Here is a 19817-nt window from a genome sequence, read left to right on the forward strand (position 1 = left end):
CATTTCTCTTTCCTCTCCCATTGGTATTGATTAATAGTTAGCATAGCTATGGATTCAGCTGCTCTAATATATTCTCTCTGCCAGTCCCTCATTACCTCTTACCCAGGAACATTAGGAGCCTTTAAGTGAGTTTCCTACAAGTGTTAATCCTGTGTATTTCCCTTAGACCAATCTTCCCAGTGTAAAACTTTAATCATATTACCTTGCTCCAAACATGAATAAAAAGAAATTTCTCAAGTTAGCAAGCTAGGCCATTCAAAAGAGGAACCAATGTATTCTTTTTAGATCAGAGCATTTCAGAACCGGCATGACCTTGATGATGATCTAGTTCAATTCCCTCTACATGTAGCTAAGAAAACTGTGTCTCGAAGGGCTAAGCGACTTATGTATAATTCAGTAGATAGTTGGCAGTGTGAAGATCAAAACCTGGTTCTCCAGGTAACTTCCTAGGACTGCTTCCATCCTCATCAACCAAAGTGCCTGTGCCAGCCAGATGACTTGTTCCTGGCCCCTATTCCATTCAGCACCACCGAATTCTGAGTTGGTGCTGCAGAGAGAATCTACAAGTTAACTCCCTCCGTAAAAGATTTACTTATCTTCTTCCCTTATTGAACACAATACAGCTCTATTTTTTAAAATGCATTATACATTGTAATTTTGTTGGTGCACTCCCCATATTCTCTGTTACATTTCAGCAGCCTGGACTCTCTTGTAAGCACATTTCTGAAAGAGGGGATGATACGATTTTATATCATTATAGCAACAGTACATTGTGTTAAAGTAGCAACTAACAAGTTGAATTGCTATTGAACAGCAACCCTGGCCTCCTTTTCCGTTGTTCAGCTCTGCTTTCCTCTGCAGATGCCCATTATGATCTCTCTTGAGAAATTCTTCCTTCTGCCCCAGGACAGTTCTTTTCCAGATGATCCCCCCTGTGTGTGTTTCTTTCATGCTTACAACTGCTGGAGGCCCTACTTCTGTTTTGTTTTTCTTTAACCCATATCTAATTTAAATATTGCTTCCTGCCTGTGGCTTTTAGAAACAGAAATCAGGAACATTAGCTATTTGTATTTTCAGTTTCATCAGCGAATTGCAGAAATTTTCAAATTCTACTCGCTGGTCTAAGGGCCAAAACCAATATACTTTTAGATTAAGAATTGTTCGGCCACAAAGCCCAAATCTGTGAAAGTCTTCCAGGTTTGCAATTGAAGAAAATCTACACTATTCCTCTGGCACTTGCTATTATACCCTGAGAAATAAGCAATTTAGTAGTTACTTAGCCTAATATCTATTACTAAGTAATTTTAATTTCATCAAACTGTTCATTCCAGTTATAGCTCCATGCTGTGTTGTGAAATCTAATCAAATATTAATTTGAATTCAGGTGATAGCACTCTGGTTATCTCCTCATAATTAAACCCTTGTTTCAAAAGGAACTGAAAAAATGTACTTATGTCTAGAATAGCCTGCTACTTGTTTGTTTTTCTGAAAAATCAAAAAAAAAATTAATGCTGAGTACAGTAATACTCTGCCACATATTTAGAAATGCAGTCATGAGAATCTATATATTTTTATTTGACTTGACTGGGTTAGATATCAAATAATCTTTTACCATTAACCTGTTATCATCTTGACATAAATATATGAAGCCTTATCTGCTAATTGTAGTAAAATTAAAATTGTGAAAACTACCCATTCACTTAACATTTCAAATACTTAACTTCTAATATCTTTCATAAACTGAGATAAAGTAAATTATTGCTTGTTTCCAAAAGGTTTTCACATCATTTTGCATTACATTTAATGTTAGGCCTTTTTTTGTAAAAAAAAAAAAAAAAAGCTTTATTTTACTTGAGAAGCCTGGTTTGATTTTCTGTTAGTTCTCTACAAACATATTGAAGGCAGAGACTAAGTCCTACTAGCAATGAGAACAATGCCTTGGATGTACCAAGGGTAGATGGAATATCTGTTGAATCGTTACTGCAACCCAACCTCTAACTAACTTATTTTAATTTCAAGTCATTATTCTTCTACAATTTTCTGTTACTGCCTCCTAATATATTTGCTCTTTTCCCGACAGAGACACATATAGTATAGCTGCAACAGAATTTTTTTGTCAAAAATAAATATATAATTATGGTGCTTAGGAATATGTACAGGCTAAATTATCAAAATATATCAATCAGTGTTTTGGATTTTCACAATTCAGTAGATACCACAGCATTTTTATATGATGACAGCAGGAATAGGTCTTTGAGATCCAAAAAAGAATAACATAAAGTCCTGATACTGAGGATCACATAGTACTGGGAAAACAAGGCAAGTACATATTACAAGTACAGAATGTCATGGCAGTACAGTGGAGGGTGTAGATACAAAGACACAATGAGGCAAGGATATCACACTGAGAAAATAACAACTTGGTTAGGTTTGAGGTATGAATCATCATTCAATCAGGTAGGGAAAAAGTAAGGGAATCATTTTTTCTTCTTTTTTTTTAACTTTTATTTAATGAATATAAATTTCCAAAGTACAGCTTCTGGGTTACAATGGCTTCCCCCCCATAACGTCCCTCCCACCCGCAACCCTCCCCTTTCCCACTCCCTCTCCCCTTCCATTCACATCAAGATTCATTTTTGATTCTCTTTATATACAGAAGATCAGTTTAGCATACATTAAGTAAAGATTTCAACAGTTTGCTCCCACACAGAAACATAAAGTGAAAAATACTGTTTGAGTACTAGTTATAGCATTAAATCTCAATGTACAGCACACTAAGGACAAAGATCCTACATGAGGATTAAGTGCACAGTGACTCCTGTTGTTGACTTAACAAATTGACACTCTTGTTTATGGCATCAGTAATCACCCTAGGCTCTTTCTCTGAAGGGAGGAGAGAACTTCCACTTTGACCATGGCCTTGTCTAAATATGATCAGAGTCCGTGAACTCGGGGGGCTTCCATAGCTTTGGCAGCTCATGACAAGAGCCTAGGGTGATTACTGATGCCATAAACAAGAGTGTCAATTTGTTAAGTCAACAACGGGAATCATTTTTAGCACTGAGATACTAGAGGCCAAAATAAAGCTAGGAGAGAGCAAAAGGAAAATGTTTGGTATGACTGCAGTAGAAGGTTGAGTGTAATTAAAGCTTGGAGCATAACAAGTTGTGATAGCATAAAGTAACTTGAAATAAAAATTTTAAAATAACCAAAGTTATATTTATTTCCTAATCTCCAGACATTAGGGTCTAGTTGCTTCTGAAGAAATATAAACATGAAAGCTATTCAGACACTTCAAGAATGGATATGAGGTGGTGACCTCACAATGAAAAAGCAAACAGGGATGAGCCCATGTTAGCCAAGTTGAAATGTTTGCTTTATCTGTTTTAGTTTAGAATGACACTAAAAGTAAAAATATATTAAAACATTCAGAACACACCCAAATAATTCTTTTTATATTGATAGATTTTTCTGATCACCTGTATATATTAAAGTTATTTCCATATAGTCACCATTGTCTTCAATATATGGTCACACACAACAACCACATACATATAAGTGAATAGAATCTGAGTTAAGTGGCACATTAAGGAGTACGTTCACATCTACCTCTATTTGGGGGTATTTGTTTTGGTACTTCCTAATTACACAAATAGGCAGCCTGAGGACAATCTGTTTATTCCTACTGTTAACCAAATGGAACGAAAAGTTCAACACCCTCCCCATTCTCATGAGATCACAGTAAGACTTGACAGCATGGCTACTGAGTTCTCTAGCTCTTACTCTCTAACATGATTACTCTTCACTACTCTTTGAAGCACTGGAGTTTTATCTAATATGACTAAGGCAGAGAAATTTGAACAGACTTTTTGCATGCATTTGTTTAAAATTGTGTATTTATCTGGTACCTACATGGCTCTTCATATGTGATTGCCAATATAACTCAGATGGTAGATAAAACAATCCCTGATTTGGCAGACAATATAATATCAAGTAACATGTATAAGAATGTCTAGCATTTTAACTATAAACATGTACACGTTAATAAATATAAAAATCAATGCTATTTTCTTAACATCCAATGAGTGACTAAAATGAATGTACAGTTTTTTAGTTTTTATCATTTATGTCTCCTATCAACAATAATACTTCTTGTAAAGACAGTGGTAGGGAGATAGAATGTGTACCCTTTTCCTTTAGATTATTTAAAATGTGACATTGAAGATAAACATGCAACTAGAGGTCTTCAAAAAGTTCATGGCATATGTGTATTGTGAAAATATTTGCATGCATTGCAAATTTTTTATCTTTTCTTTCTGCTTTCCATGAATTTTTGAAGTACCCCTCTATATGCTAACAATCACTAATTAGATAATATATTAAAAATTTTAAAGTATCATCATTTAATAGTAACTACTTTGATTTAAGTTAAGGGTATTATATCTTACTAATTATGTAATAACTACTGTAGTATGTCCCCCAATCTTGTGGCGGGACTAATGTATTTATTCCAAGATCTCTGGAAATTGCCTTTGGAGTGATGCCTTGCCAAAATAACTCTCCCTTCATAGAAGCAGCCTAAATCTAAATACTGCTTGGTATGGGATTGACCCCTCTTTAAGGCTCCACATGGATTTTGCCAAGACCTTGTCTGAGGCTGCATTGCCTTCTACCTTGTCCTCTACACATTACTGCTTCTTTTCATCACACAAGTGATGATTGCAATAAATTGTCTACTTGCAGATCTCAATATTATAGTTGCTTCCTAATGAGCTCAAGCTGAAATATGAGTAATGTAATTTAATAAAGGATGACACAATATTTTTTAGATGATGAATTGACATGGTGAGTAGATATACAATGTTAAATAATCTTATGTAGAGCTGTGTTTCTAGAGAAAGCAGATTTAATGAGTTTTATCTTAAAACTTTAGTTATCTTTCTAAAGACTAGGTGGTTCATCTTTAAGAAAAGGCATAAAATTGGTGATGAGCTGAATCTACTGTGAAGAACATTCTTCAAGCAAACCACAGTGGAGGGGAACCTTGGTTTCTCACATTTGTGAATAACAGAAGTCAATTTTAACATTAACCACACACCTTTAAAATGATGTTATAACAGACAAGGGTTTAGGTAGGCAATTTATTCATTCACTTAAAACTTATTCAGTATCTATCATGTTTCAGCACATCTGTTAAGAGCTGAAATTTTAAAAAAGTAATAACACATAGTCCCTAACAAGAACACACTTACTGTGTACAAGAGCTAGCTGATTTGAAGAATACTTTGAACAATAAGATGAATATCACATAATCTAGAGCACATTTTCTCAAAATGTGGTCCTCAGATGAGCAGTATCAAAATGCAAAATTTTGGAGAACCAGTTCCCAATAGTAATAAAAAGTGAAATTTTGATGGCAGCAATTCAGTCACAATTTCCATTTAATGAATAGAAAATCTAAGAAGGACTAAATTCACCCCACATCACTGTGATATATAACTACATTCTTAGACAACACTGAATAACAAACACAGTTGAAGAGCATAATGATAAACCTGTCATTTACAATTTTTTTAAGATTTTTATTAATTTATTAGAGAGGCAGAGTTACAGACAGAGATATCTAGAGAAAGCTCTTCCATCTGCTGGTTCACTCCCCAAAAGGCTTACATGGCTAGAGGTTGGCCGATCCGAAGTCAGGAGCAAGGAGTTTCTTCCTGGTCTCCCAATCAGGTGCAGGGGCCTACGCACTTTGGCCATTTTCCACTGCTTTCGCAGTCCATGGCAGAGAGCTGTATCAGAACAGGAACAGCCAGGACCTGAACCCGTGCCCATATGGGATGCCGGCCCTTCAGGCAGAGGCTTAGCCCACTACTCCACAGTGCCGGCCCCAACTATGGATCTTTTTGCACAGACTACTTCAATCCCTTTGAGGCAATTTGAGGACCACTATTTGAAATAGATGGTAACTTAAACTTTTTGTGTTACCAAGATCTGAGCCCAGGTTCTGAGTGTACAGCAGGCTTCTGATGAACTTTGAGAATCCATGGGACACTCTGAGACTGTTTGAGGTCCCAACCAGTATGTTTTTCTCCTGATATGATCTAGACTGAAAATACAACTTGGACTATTGTCTGAGACACCCAAACATATTTTAGACAAGAAAGTACCTATGTATGTTTTTGTTTTCATTGCAGTAACTCTTGGATATACTACAAATACTACAATCAAGATTTTATTATACTATTCATTTATTAGATTAATATTTTTGGAATGTCTACAATGTATTTTGGGAATATAACAATGTATAAGACAAAAACCCTTGTATCTGGAACTCACATTTTATTAGATAACAATTAATGTCAAGGAAGCACAAAATATATGTTCATGACGTGGTGCTCTGCTTTATAAGTAAGATGGTGTATTCTCTCCTCCATAAAAAAAGAAGGTAACCTAGAAATATTTAGAGAAAACAAAATTAGGAATTCTTAATGTTTTAGAGTAGACTTACAATGATGCATTTTAATTACATATCATCATACTCCTTTCAAAAAAATTGTTTTGAAAGAAAGAGAGAGAGAGAGAGAGAGAGAGAGATCTTCCATATTCTGGTTCACTCCCCAGTTCACATCAGGCTAAAGCCAGGAGCCAGGAGCTTTTTGCAGGTTTCCCATGTGGGTGGCAAAGGCTCAAACACTTGGACATTTTTACTGATTTTCTAGGCCATTAACAGGGAGCTGGATTGGAAGTGGAATAGCCAGTACACAAACTAGTGTCAATTAGGAATGGTGGTTTGACCCACTATGCCACAATGCTGCCTCTAGTACTCCTTTTTAAAAGATTTATTTTATTTATTTGAAAGGCAGAGTTACAGAGAGGTAGAGACAGAGAAAGAGGTCTGCCATCCGCTGGTTCACTCCCCAGATGGCCGCAACGGCCAAGCTGCGCCGATCCAAAGCCAGAAGCCTGGAGCTTCCTCTGAGTCTCCCACATGGGTGGCAGGGGCCCAAGCACTTGGACCATCTTCCACTGCTTTCCCAGGTCATAGCAGAGAGCTGGATCAGAAGAGGAGCAGCTGGGACATGAACCTGCACCCATATGAATGCCAATGCTGCAGGCAAAGGCTTAACCCACTAAGCCGCAGCACCAGCGTCTCTATCTCACTCTTTGTAACTCTTCCATTAAAATAAATAAATCTTTTTTTAAAAAATTGAAGATTTTGCAGTTCAGGTCATAAGAACCAAATTTTTCTTTAAGACTGGTAGGTAAAGGCATTGCACAAGGCTTTATGCAATAATGTAATGCATGTTCTAATTATTAGAAAATTTCCATGAAGTGGCTTAGTATGAAAAATTATGAAGACCTAACTCTAACATGCCTAAAGAACAGCTTGTGGAAATCTTACAAACTAGGAAAGATTTTAGCACTGCTAAATTTAATCCTATGGAACATCCTTTTCCAATAGGCAAAGGATTGGATCAACTGTGAATTCCAGTTCAGAATCAAAATGTGACAATTGACATTTCAGAGAAATTTAGTAACTTAACTTTGATGTTGGATATGGTATATCAGAGCTTCTAAAAATTCTTCAGTTTGGTTACAGTTATCTTAGAAACAGTAGCGGAATGCCCAGTTGAACATTAATCAGTGTGTGTGTATGCATGTGTATGTGTGTGTGTGCGTGTGTGTGTGTGTGTTTATGCTATTATGTTTGTCCTAGTATTGAATTAACTCCTTAAATCTGTGGCTCAATGAGTACAATTTAGAATCTGCACGGGAATCACAACAGCACAGTCACTTCCCAAGGTACTGTTTAGGGTAGTTAATCAGTACATTCCTCCTAAACTACAAATGTGTTTTTTGATAAAGAAACATAGGACAGGGGCTGGTGCTGTGATTTAGCAGGTAAAGCCTCTGCCTGCAGTGCCGGCATCCCATATAGCTGCAACTTTGAGTCTTGGCTGCTCCTCTTCTTTCCAGCTCTGCGATGCTCTAGGAAAGCAGTAGAAGATGGCCCAAGTCCTTGGGCCTCTGTGCCCACCTGGGAGACCTGGAAGAAGCTCCTGGCCCCTGGCTTCAGATCGGCTCAACTCCAGCCTTGGCAGCAAGGAGCCCTGTACTTAATCCAGGTGACCTATGTGGGTGCCTGGCTCAGCCCCTGTTATTGCAGCCATCTGGGGAGTGAAACAGAAGATGGAAGATCTTTCTTTCTCTCTGTAACGTTGCCTTTCAAATAACTAAAAGCAGTCTTATTTTAAGAAAAAAGAAGCAGTGAAAACTCCTGTGGAGAGACAGACCATCCAAACAATGGTATCATGATTAAATTATAACTTTCAGGTAGACTGTATCTTTCATGACTTTAAAAATCCTAATGATAATGGGATGTACAAACAAATAGACCACTGGAAGTTTATAGCCCAGTGCTGTGTTTTGTTTGTCCTTTTCATGATGTCTGCACAAGGATTTTTTGTTTTTGTTTTTGTTTGTTTTTAAATCAGTGAATTTAAGTATTTACTGTGCTTGCCAGGATACAAGCAACTTCATCTATACACACACATGTGCTTTAGAATGAGCACTTAAGCAGGGCCCATAACCAGTGGCTATCAAACATGCATTCATTTTAATATTGAACAATTGCAAGTCTCCAGAATCGTAAAAACCAGTGTCTTTTTAAAGGAGTACGCAAAAAATGAGGAAAAGTTCATCAGAGACTAAATTGTTTGGAATTGAATACATTAATGCTGTAGAAATGGAGTCCGTGCTTAAACTCAAGTTATTGTAGTTTAAAAGAATAGAGTTAAAAGGGAAAAAGAAAAAGAAAAAAAGAGAGGACATTTGTTAATGTTGTCTTGAAAACTAAAATAAAATCTTTTATCATGAAAGGAAAATGATTGCAAAACTATTTCCAAATTGCCTTAAAATTAATGAAAAAAAAAAAAAAGGAGCGACTCATGCAAATTGAATGAGATGAAACAGCTCCAGCCTGAATCAGAGTTACACTCCCAGTGTGAAGTGCTGCAAAAGTCTGCTAAATATATTTGGGTTACAGAAAAAAATCAGAAGCTAGTATTATTTCTTCAGAGGGGTAGGTGAGGAGATAGAATAGCCATCTGGGAGCAAAATCTTTTTAAAAGGACGTTTATCATTGGAACAGAAGGACTTTAGCTCTGCAATCTGGTTGCTATGTTTATGGAAAAAGCACCATTTAAAATGTAGACATTTTTCTATTTCGTGGGTCTTTTTTTGCATGAAAAAATAACTCTGGTTAGTATGTTACTCTAAATAATTATTGTGTCCTTTGTGTCTTACATTAACCCATACTGTACTTTCATGGTAGACATCACTAGGTTGACCTTGGAGGTGAAAAGATATCAGGGGAGTAAAATATTTCATCACAGTGCTATTCCTCTGCTGTCCATATTGTACATGCTAACATACACCTACCTCCTTTTCTCACACCGCCCCACAATGGCAACTTTCCTCTTCTTCCCTTCCCCCCACCATATGGCTCTACCATTGCTTGCAATTTTTTTCAATATGTTCCTGCTCATCCCCTGAAGTGAAGGGTGGTTTGTCTTGCTTCCACTTTCCTCAGTGCATCTTGATAATGGAGGCTAACTTTCCAATAAAGAAATTCAGCAATAGGTAAAAATTAAATATCAGTATGAAATTCTAAAAGAAAATTTTTAGGATTTTTTTTTTTTTGACAGGCAGAGTGGACAGTGAGAGAGAGTGACAGAGAGAAAGGTCTTCCTTTTTGCCAGTGGTTCACCCTCCAATGGCCGCCGCGGCTGGCGCGCTGCGGCCGGCGTACCGCGCTGATCCAATGGAGAGTTAGACTAAAAAGTGTATTTTGTGTTGCATATCTATAGAAATGAAGACTGCCATGTTCTAAAAGTATAGACAAATAGATCAATGAAACAGTGACCAAATTCAGACTCTTATAAATATAATCAACTGGAGAGGGAGACGATGTACCGTTTGGCACACATTCCCTCAGACTTACCCCTAAGGGTAAAACTAAAAATTTGTCATGGGACTCTAAATCCCATTAAGTTGGCAGGTACCAATGCCATCTTACTAGTTAAAGTGATCATTTTAAGTTCATAACTGATCATAAAGATAGGAGTAAGTGTCAAAGGAATCACATAAATAAGACCAAGTGTCTGCTAATAATAATAGATAGAATTAAAAAGGAGAGAATGTTCAAACATGGGAAGCAGGCCACACAGCACACTCATCGAATGACAAATACTCTAAGCAGTACTCTGGCCTCAGATCAACCCTCAAGGCATTCAGATCTGGCTAAAAAGCCAATGAGAGCATTGCAGGTATGGAAAGCCAAAAAACTGTGGCAAAAATGACCAACAGGAAAGATCTCTGTGAGTGAGATCCCAGTGGAAAGAATGGGCCATCAAAGAAGGAGGTACCTTTCTCTGAATGCAAGAGAGGACAGGACTTCCACTTTGATAATGACCCTGTCTAAATAATGTCATAGTTTGTGGACTTAAGAGGCTTCCATAGCCTTGGCAGCTCATGACAAGAGCCTCAGGTGATCACTGACATCATAAATAAGAGTGTCAATTGCTAAATCAACAACAGGAGTCACTGTGCACTTGCTCCCCATGTAGGACCTCTGTCCTTAATGAGTTGTACTATGAGAATTAACAGTAAAACTAGTATTCAAACAGTATTTTATATTTGTGTGTCTGTGTGGGTGTAAACTATTGAAATTTTTACTTAGCATAGAGTTGATCTTCTGTATATAAAGATAACTGAAATGGATCTTAATAAAGAATGGGATGGGAGAGGGAGTAAGAGGTGGGATGGTTTGGGGATGGGAGGGCAGGTATGGGAGGAAGAACCGCTATAATCCAAAAGTTGTACCTATGAAATTTGTATTTATTAAGTAAAAGCTTTCTATAAAAATATAACCAACTGATTTTTACAAATGTCAAATACAAGTCAGTGGAGAAAAGAACAGTGTTTAGAACAAATGGTGATATAACAATGGGATACCCGTATGCAAAACAAAAAGTCAAAGAAACAAATTTTGCCAAATATTTTACACCTCACCAAAAAAACTCAAGAGTCCTTTGGCTGTATGAAAATTTATGGAATTTCTAGGGGAATGCGTTTGGTCTAGCAGCAACGTCCTTTATAGTAGTTAATTGGGTTTTATACCTGGCTCTGCTGCTGATTGCAGCTTCCAAGTAATGTGCATCGTGGAATACAAGAGGTGATAGCTGAAACGGTTGCATCCTTGCCACCCATGTTGGAAACAGATAGAATTCCTTGCTCCCAGCTTTAACTTGGCCCAGCTCCAACCTTTACCAGCATTTGGGGAGCAAACCAGTGGACGGGAGTTCTCTCCCCACTGCCATGTGTATGTGTCTTCAGATAATTTTTTTTAAAAGGTGTACAACTTGTAGAAAAAAATCAGGAGTAAAAATTTGTGACTTTGAATTGAGCAAAAGGATTTAGATATGACACCAAAACCAGAATTCATTAAAATGCCATGCTAAACTGAACTTTGTAAAAGTTTTTAAAACTTTTTGGCTTATTGGCCGGCGCCGTGGCTCAATAGGCTAATCTTCCACCTAGCCACGCTGGCACACCGGATTCTAGTCCCGGTCGGGACGCTGGATTCTGTCCCGGTTGCCCTCTTCCAGGCCAGCTCTCTGCTGTGGCCAGGAAGGCAGTGGAGGATGGTCCAAGTCCTTGGGCCCTGCACCCACATGGGAGACCAGGAAAAGCACCTGGCTACTGCCTTCGGATGCGCCGGCCGCATCGCGCTGGCCGCGGCGGCCACTGGAGGGTGAACCAAGGGCAAAAGGAAGACCTTTCTCTCTGTCTCTCTCTCTCACTGTCCACTCTGCCCGTCAAAAAAAAAAAAAAAAAAACAAAAAACAAAAAAAAACAAAAAAAAAAACCTTTTTGGCTTGCAAAAACACTGTCAATAGAATAAAGAGATAAGTTTTTCGGTGGAAGAAGCTATTTGCAAATTTATATACATAAAATATTAAGAATGGTCAACTCAGTTTTAAAATTGGATAAAAGGTCTGAACACTTTACTAAAGAGACATTTAGGTATCTAAAAACCCATGAAAGATGTTCAATAACATTAATCATTAGGAAAATGTACATTAAAACTGAAGTGAGATACCACTGCACATATATTATAATTCTTATAATAAAATTTTAAAAATGAGCTGACAATAATGAATGTGAGGATGTAGAGCAACTGGAAATTTCATTCCTTGTGAATGAGAATGAAAAATGATGTGGTCATTTTGGATAGCAGGTTGAAAATTTCATGATTTCTTTGATTCTCTGATATGTCAATAATATTAAAAATTCCAGAGGGTCTGTCCAGGTGTACATCCATCTGTACTACCCTAAAAAGTCACTGTTTATCCTCCAACTCAGAAGAACATTGTAAAACCTGAAAGTGCTGTAGTTTGAAGCACTATCAACCCAATCTCAAGAACTTTTTTGAGGTGAGGAATTTTGTTACTTTTTGTTTGCTTCTGTCACATTGTTTGCTTTTAGGTTTCCTTACCAGGACATGTGGAATGTTGCTACTTTCTGGGTCATTTATAAAATATGGAATGAATTGATTGAACACCAAGGAAACCAGTTCAGAAACATATGAGTATTTGAAGTTTGGGTGCTCTAGTTGAAGACCAGTTTTCTCCTTTCCCAATTTTACCTAGAAATTACCTTGTTTCCAATGGGGAAATGGGTGGATCATAAGTGAACCCTGGTTAATATCAAGGGTTATTTGCATCAACTTAGTCAGGCAACAAATTTTTGTCCAGTTGTTGGTAGTAGTCAATGGGATATTGATCTAAAAAATCTATATTATGTTGGAGGGGTACCAAATGTTTTATTTTCGGCTCATTCATTTCTAACCTGGTACCTTTTAAAATGCTAGTAAAACAATTATATTTCCTAGAGATTTGTACTTTCTTTGCTTACTGTACTAAGCTAGGGTCCAAACTGTTTCACAAAAAAATACGTAAGGGATAATATCCTAAGCACTTAGGCAAAATTACATATTTTCTAAGGTTCTCTTATATAAATATGTGGCTCTTAGTTCATCTTAATTATTCCTTTTCCATGTTGGTTTTACATAAGATTTTTAACAGCAAATGAAAGATTTGATACTGCTCTGGGAACCATTGACATTCCTAGGTCTATTCTATATTGGTCTGTAAATTTCCTATCTTATCTAGGTTTGGGAGGTCCTTAAAAAAGACTCTAAGCTGACTCAGAGATCAGGGCTTAAAATCCATCACAGTGGGCTTGCTATGTTCTGAATGGCATTACCTTTAAGAGACAATTTTCTTTGTGAGTGTCTGGTCAGCATGAATTAAATTTAGTTGAGTCAGAAATAAGGATATATACAGAGTGTATTGAAAGTTTTATAGTGAGGGTAGGGCAAAACTGATATAAAGTCTATTGGTTAATTGCTATGTGAAAGAATTTAAAACAGAGATAGCGGGTTTAAGTGTTCACAAATTTAACCTGTTAAATTCATAGGAAAATTTAATGTGATGTTATCTAAAATATTTTATGTTTCTTCATATCTGTAAAAAATAGATATAAGTAGGTTTTTGAAAATTTTTCCATATATATTTATTTATCTTAAGAGCAGAAAAGCAAGTTTTTTTGAAAGGCAAAGGGATAGTACACACTCAGACTTGAGTGTGGGCAACCTGAAAAGGAAGATTTGCTAAATTTTCAACTTTAAAGGAATCTCTTCCTAAGTGTAATATAATTTTTAATTATAGTTGGTAAAATTATGTAATTAAAGTAATAGGATTTAAATTTAAAATGTGAGTTGATGTAAAAAACAAGACTCTGAACTAGCAAAAATATAAACTTAATGCGAATAAAAATCATAGTAGCTTAGCAGTGGTTGATCAATCTGTTGCTGGTGTACTTCTCAGCTCAGGCTCCCGCTCTTGTGGCTGGCTGACTACAATAATAGGTCCAACAAACACAGCACAGGGAAGCTTTGGAGAAAGTATCTGTCCTTGAATCAAACTCTCATAGACCAAATACGCAAAAGAAGCCATGGAGAAAAGTTTTCATCCATTTTAAATAGAAGACTAAATTTGTTCTACAAGTACAGCCTACTGAAAAGGGAGAACATGGAACTGAAATAGTTATAGTGGTTTCTGAGGACAGAGTTTTCAGTACATAATATTTGTAGGGATCTAGAATATGGACTGGAATTGTTTAACATGGATCTTCCAAGGAATGGAGGTAGCTGGGAAGGGGAGAATTTGTGATATAGCTGTTTAGTATTGGATCCACCAAATCAGTAGTCTTCAAGTGAGCCCTTATAAGGAAATTGGTGTTTGTTGGTGTTTGAAAAGTAAGTTGTTTTGCTCAAGCTGACTTGCCCCAAATGGTAGAGTTAGAAACATACCAGGGGATTCCAATTCAATCCCATCGAGGTGGCATGTACCAATGCCATCTCACTAGTCCAAGTGATCAATTTCTATTCACAAATGATCATAATGATAGGACTAAGAGCCAAAGGGATCACATAAATAAGACTAGTGTCTGCAAATACTAACTGATAGAGTGAAAAAGGGAGAGAATGATCCAACATGGGAAGCAAGATACACAGCAGACTCATAGAATGGCGGATGTCCTAAACAGCACTCTGGCCTCAGAATAAGCCCTTAAGGCATGCGGATCCAGCTGAAAAGCCCGTGAGAGTATTTCAGGCATGGAAAGCCAAGACACTCTGGGGAAAAAAAAATGATCTAAATGAAAGATCTCTGCGAGTGAGATCCCAGTGGAAAGAATGGGCCATCAAAGAAGGAGGTACCTTTCTCTGAAGGGAGGAGAGAACTTCCACTTTGAATTTGACCTTGTCTAAATAAAATTGAAGTTGGTGAACTCAAAAGGCTTCCATAGCCTTGGCAACTCATGACTAGAGCCTAGGGAGATTACTGACACCATAAACAAGAGTGTCAATTGTTAAGTCAACAACAGGAATCACTGTGTACTTACTCCTCATGTAGGATCTCTGTCCTTAACGTGCTGTCCAATGTGAAGTAATGATAATCTGTGTGGGTGCAAACTGATGAAATCTTTACTCAATATATGCTAAACTGATTTTCTGTCTATAAAGAGAATTGAAAATGAATCTTGATGTGAATGGAAGTGGAGAGGGAGTGGGAAAGGGGAGGGTTGTGGGTGGGAGGGAAGTTATGGGGGGGGAAGCCATTGTAATCCATAAGCTGTACTTTGGAAATTTACATTCATTAAATAAAAGTTAACAACAAATAAATAAAGGGGAGAGTGATCCAACATGGGAAGTGAGATACTCAGCAGACTCATAGAATGGCAGGTGTCCTAAATAGCACTCTGGCCTCAGAATCAGCCCTAAAGGCATTCGGATCTGGCTGAAAAGCCCATGAGAGTATTTCAGGCATGGAAAGCCAAGACACTCTGGCAAAAGATCTCTGCGAGTGAGATCCCAGTGGAAAGAACAGGTCTTCAAAGAAGGAGGTACCTTTCTCTGAAGGGAGGAGAGAACCTCCACTTTCACTATGACCTTGTCTAAACAAGATAAGAGTCGGAGAACTCAGAGGGCTTCCATAGCCTTGGAAACACATGACTGGAGCATAGGGAGACTACTGATGCCATAGACAGGAGTGTCAATTGGTAAAGTCAACAACAGGAGTCACTGTGCACTTACTCCTCATGTAGGATCTCTGTCCTTAATGTGCTGTACATTGAGATTTAATGCTATAACAAGTACTCAAACAATATATTTCACTTTGTGTTTCTATGGGGGTGCAAACTGTTGAAATCTTTACTTAATGTATACTAAACTGATCCTCTGTTAAAAAAAAAAAAAGAAATTATCAACTCCCAACTTGACTCTCACTGGGATTAAACATGACAATAGGTCTGATCTGATTTCATCATCATTTAAAGAAAATAATCTATTATTTTTCACTTTATTTTTCTGTGTGAGAGCAAACTGTTGAAATCCTTACTTAATGTATACTAAGCTGATCTTCGGTATATTAAGATAATCAAAAATGAATCTTGATGTGAATGGAGGGGAGAGGGAGTGGGAAAGGGGAGGGTAGTGGGTGGGAGGGACGGTATGTGGGGGAAGCCATTGTAATCCATAAATCGTACTTTGGAAATTTATATTCATTAAATAAAAGTTAAAAAAAAATCTTAAAAAAAAAAGTTAAAAACAAAAAAAAAAAGAAAAGTAAGTTGTTTGACAAGGTGAGTAATATATTGTTTTGAAAGGACATACTTTTGGCTGGAGGCAAAGTATTTCCTATGATAAATTGGCTTATAGAAATTTTGCAAAACAAACAGTTAATCCATGTTAATTCTGATGCCTTCAATTCCAAGTCCTGATGGCTAAGTTTTGTGAATGAGTGAATCTTTTTTTTCTCACATTTTCAGTTTGGGGTGGGGGGAGATGCAAAACAAAAGAAACCACAAACTTTGACACTTCAGCTCACCTAACACTTTTTCTACTTTATGAATATCTACCTATGCACACATTAGTATGCTGAGGTCACACATACATATAATATAATAACACTACCTTGCATGATTTTATCAATATTAACTTTAAAATACATGTAAATAATGTAAACCAGTACCAGTCACATAGAAGTTGTAGAAAGCCTCCTGGAGAGATATAAATTAAAAGAATGAACAATCAAAGTAATATTTTAAGTTCCCTGAAGTTATGGAATAATATAATACATGAATTTTTATGTTTGCAAAGCAACATCTTTATGTATATTTGAGATATATATATATATCATATATATCAATATCATATATATATTTGAGACATTCAACTTGTGTTTACTGATAATTGCTATACAAGAAAATGTATTTGTGAAAAAAGAATATTTGAAGAGTAAATTAAGAACAGTTTTATTGAGTTAATTTTTATTTTTAGGGAATTGCATATTATACAATTCACATGTCACAAAAATATAGTTTGATGAGTTTAGGTAGGCTTACATCATTGTTCAAACATTACTATGTATGAGTTTTAAAACACTTTAATCATCAGAATGACTTTCTTGCCCATTGCAGTCAATCCCTTCTACAACCCCCAACAACAAGTAACCACTCATATTTTCTGTGACTATAAGTTTTGCATTTTCAAGAAATTTCATATAAATTAAATCATATAGTTTTTGGTAATTTGCATCTGCCTCCTTCTATATGGCATAACGTTTTCATGAATCACTTATGATGTATGAGGGCCAAACATCTTTTCATATACTTATGGCTACTTAGAGGCTACTTTTATTCTCTTTTATGAAAACTTTTTTGTAGGGATGCTTAATATTTTCTGCTTACAAACTGTCAAATTTACTATACAATTATTTTCTCATAGTTTCTATAACTGTGTGTTCATTTTCTTCTTATTTACTCATTTATTTGAGAGGCAGAGACACTGAGAAATAGAGACAGACAGAGTTAGCTCCCATCCACTGTTCACTCCCAAAATGCCAACAGCCATATTTGGGCTGAAGCCAGGAGCTGAGACCGCAACCCAGGTCTCTAATAGGAGTGGTTGAATTAAATTACTTGAGTCATCATTGCTGCCTCATAAGATTGAGAGTGTCAGACTGAGGGAATCCCGAGTCAGGAACTTCCTGGTTGTAAATTCCAGGCTCAATACTTGCCCTTATCCATTGTCTTACTTGCTTCTTAAAAGCGCAAAAGTTTTTAATTTGACTACGTTCATTCATTTGGTCTACTTTTCCTGTGGTTCAAGTTTTGTTGTGTGTATGTGTTCTATCTAAAGAATTTTTTTTTTTTTTTTTTTTTTTTTTTTTTTTTTTTTTTTTTTTTTTTTACCGGCAGAGTGGATAGTGAGAGAGAGAGACAGAGAGATAGGTCTTCCTTTGCCATTGGTTCACCCTCCAATGGCCGCCGCAGCCGGCGCAATGCCGCAGGTGCACGACGCTGATCTGAAGCCAGGAGCCAGGTGCTTCTCCTGGTCTCCCACGGGGTGCAGGGCCCAAGGACCTGGGCCATCCTCCACTGCACTCCCTGACCACAGCAGAGAGCTGGCCTGGAAGAGGGGCAACCGGGACAGAATCCGATGCCCCGACCGGGACTAGAACCTGGTGTACCAGTGCCACAAGGTAGAGGATTAGCCTATTGAGCCGCGGCGCCGGCCCTGAAGAATCTTTCTGATATAAAGCTACATATGTTCTCCAGTTTCCTCTAATAGTTTTATGTTTAACTTTTATATTTTTTTTTTGATACATTTTGAGGTAAATTTTGTGCATTGTGAGATGAAATAGTCACGATTCATAGTTTTCCATACTGAATATACAGTTATTCTAGTGTGATTTGTTTTATTAAAAACTATTTTCTTGGCCGGCGCCGTGGCTCACTAGGCTAATCCTCTGCCTTGCGGCGTCCGCACACCGCACCGGGTTCTAGTCCCGGTCGGGGCGCCGGATTCTGTCCTGCTTGCCCCTCTTCCAGGCCAGCTCTCTGCTGTGGCCAGGGAGTGCAGTGGAGGATGGCCCAAGTGCTTGGGCCCTGCACCCCATGGGAGACCAGGATAAGTACCTGGGTCCTGCCATCGGATCAGCGCGGTGCGCCGGCCGCAGCGCGCCGGCCGTGGTGGCCATTGGAGGATGAACCAACGGCAAAGGAAGACCTTTCTCTCTGTCTCTCTCTCTCACTGTCCACTCTGCCTGTCAAAATAAATAAATAAATAAATAAATAAAAACTATTTTCTTTATATAAATATTTTGCATATTTTTCCAAAATTTGGCAAGTGAAAGTCTACTTGTGATTTTTCAGATTTGTTCTTTTTAACTATATGTCTCTGCTTGTATCAATATTTTACCATCTGATTACTGTGGCTTTAAATATAAAGTCAATTTCAAGTAGCATAAGTCTTCCAACCTTTGGTTTAAAAAAAAAAATTATTTTGCTTTGGGGACGACCTCATGGAGTAGTGGGTTAAGCCACTGTTCAGAACATCTACAAATTTTGTGAGCCTGGCTCACATCCTGGCTACTCTGTGCTTCCCATTCAGCTTCTTCTTGCCTGGAAGGCAGCAGATAATGGCTTAAGAACTTGGGTTCCTTCCAGTAATTTTGGAGACCCAGATGGAGTTCCTGGATTCTGGTTTAGGCCTGGCCCAATCCAGGCTCTCTGTCTCTCCCTTCCTCTCTTTCTTTCAGTCTGCCTTTCAAATAAATAAGTGAATATTAAAAAAAAAATTGCTTCTTCTACACCTGACATTTTTATATAAACTTAAAAATGTTCTGTAAAATGAATACTGGGATTTTAACAAGATTTTCATTAAATTGATATACTAATTTGAAGAGAAATGATAGTCTAGTTAAACTGAATCTCTCAACTGAGAAAAACATGTTTATATATATTTATTTTTATATCTTCTTTAATTTTTGTAAATTTCATGGATAAGTCTTACATTTATCTATCTTGTATATTTCCAAAATATTTTGATGTTGTTTAAAATGGATTTTTAAATTTCAGCTTATATTTTTATTGCAAAATGTTAGAAATAAAGTTGAGTTTTGTATATTGATCTTGTATCCAAAGCCCTTGCTGATATCATTCATTAGTTCTTGAAGCTTTTGCTAAACTCTCAGTATTTTTCTTCATATATAATTATGTCACCTGTGCATAACATGATATTTAGCTTTGTTAGGACTAAGCTTTTTGTTAAACCTAAGAATGGTATTAGGAATGTGATATACAGATGTATCTAAATGTGCATACTTCCTTTGATGTATTTAGCT

The 19817-nt window shown here is 37.0% G+C and overlaps 1 long non-coding RNA gene across 1 annotated transcript in view; it reads right to left on the reverse strand.

Annotated features, from left to right (window-relative positions):
- Positions 1-6321: 6321 nt before the first annotated feature.
- Positions 6322-19817, reverse strand: part of LOC103348752 (uncharacterized) — a 29723-nt gene continuing 16227 nt past the window's right edge. The window contains exon 3 of the long non-coding RNA XR_007920679.2: positions 6322-6453. This is a non-coding gene — a long non-coding RNA (uncharacterized lncRNA). The remainder of the gene's footprint in view (positions 6454-19817) is intronic.

This window comes from Oryctolagus cuniculus, chromosome 3 (genome assembly GCF_964237555.1).
Source record: "Oryctolagus cuniculus chromosome 3, mOryCun1.1, whole genome shotgun sequence".
NCBI classification, from domain to species: Eukaryota; Metazoa; Chordata; class Mammalia; order Lagomorpha; family Leporidae; genus Oryctolagus; species Oryctolagus cuniculus.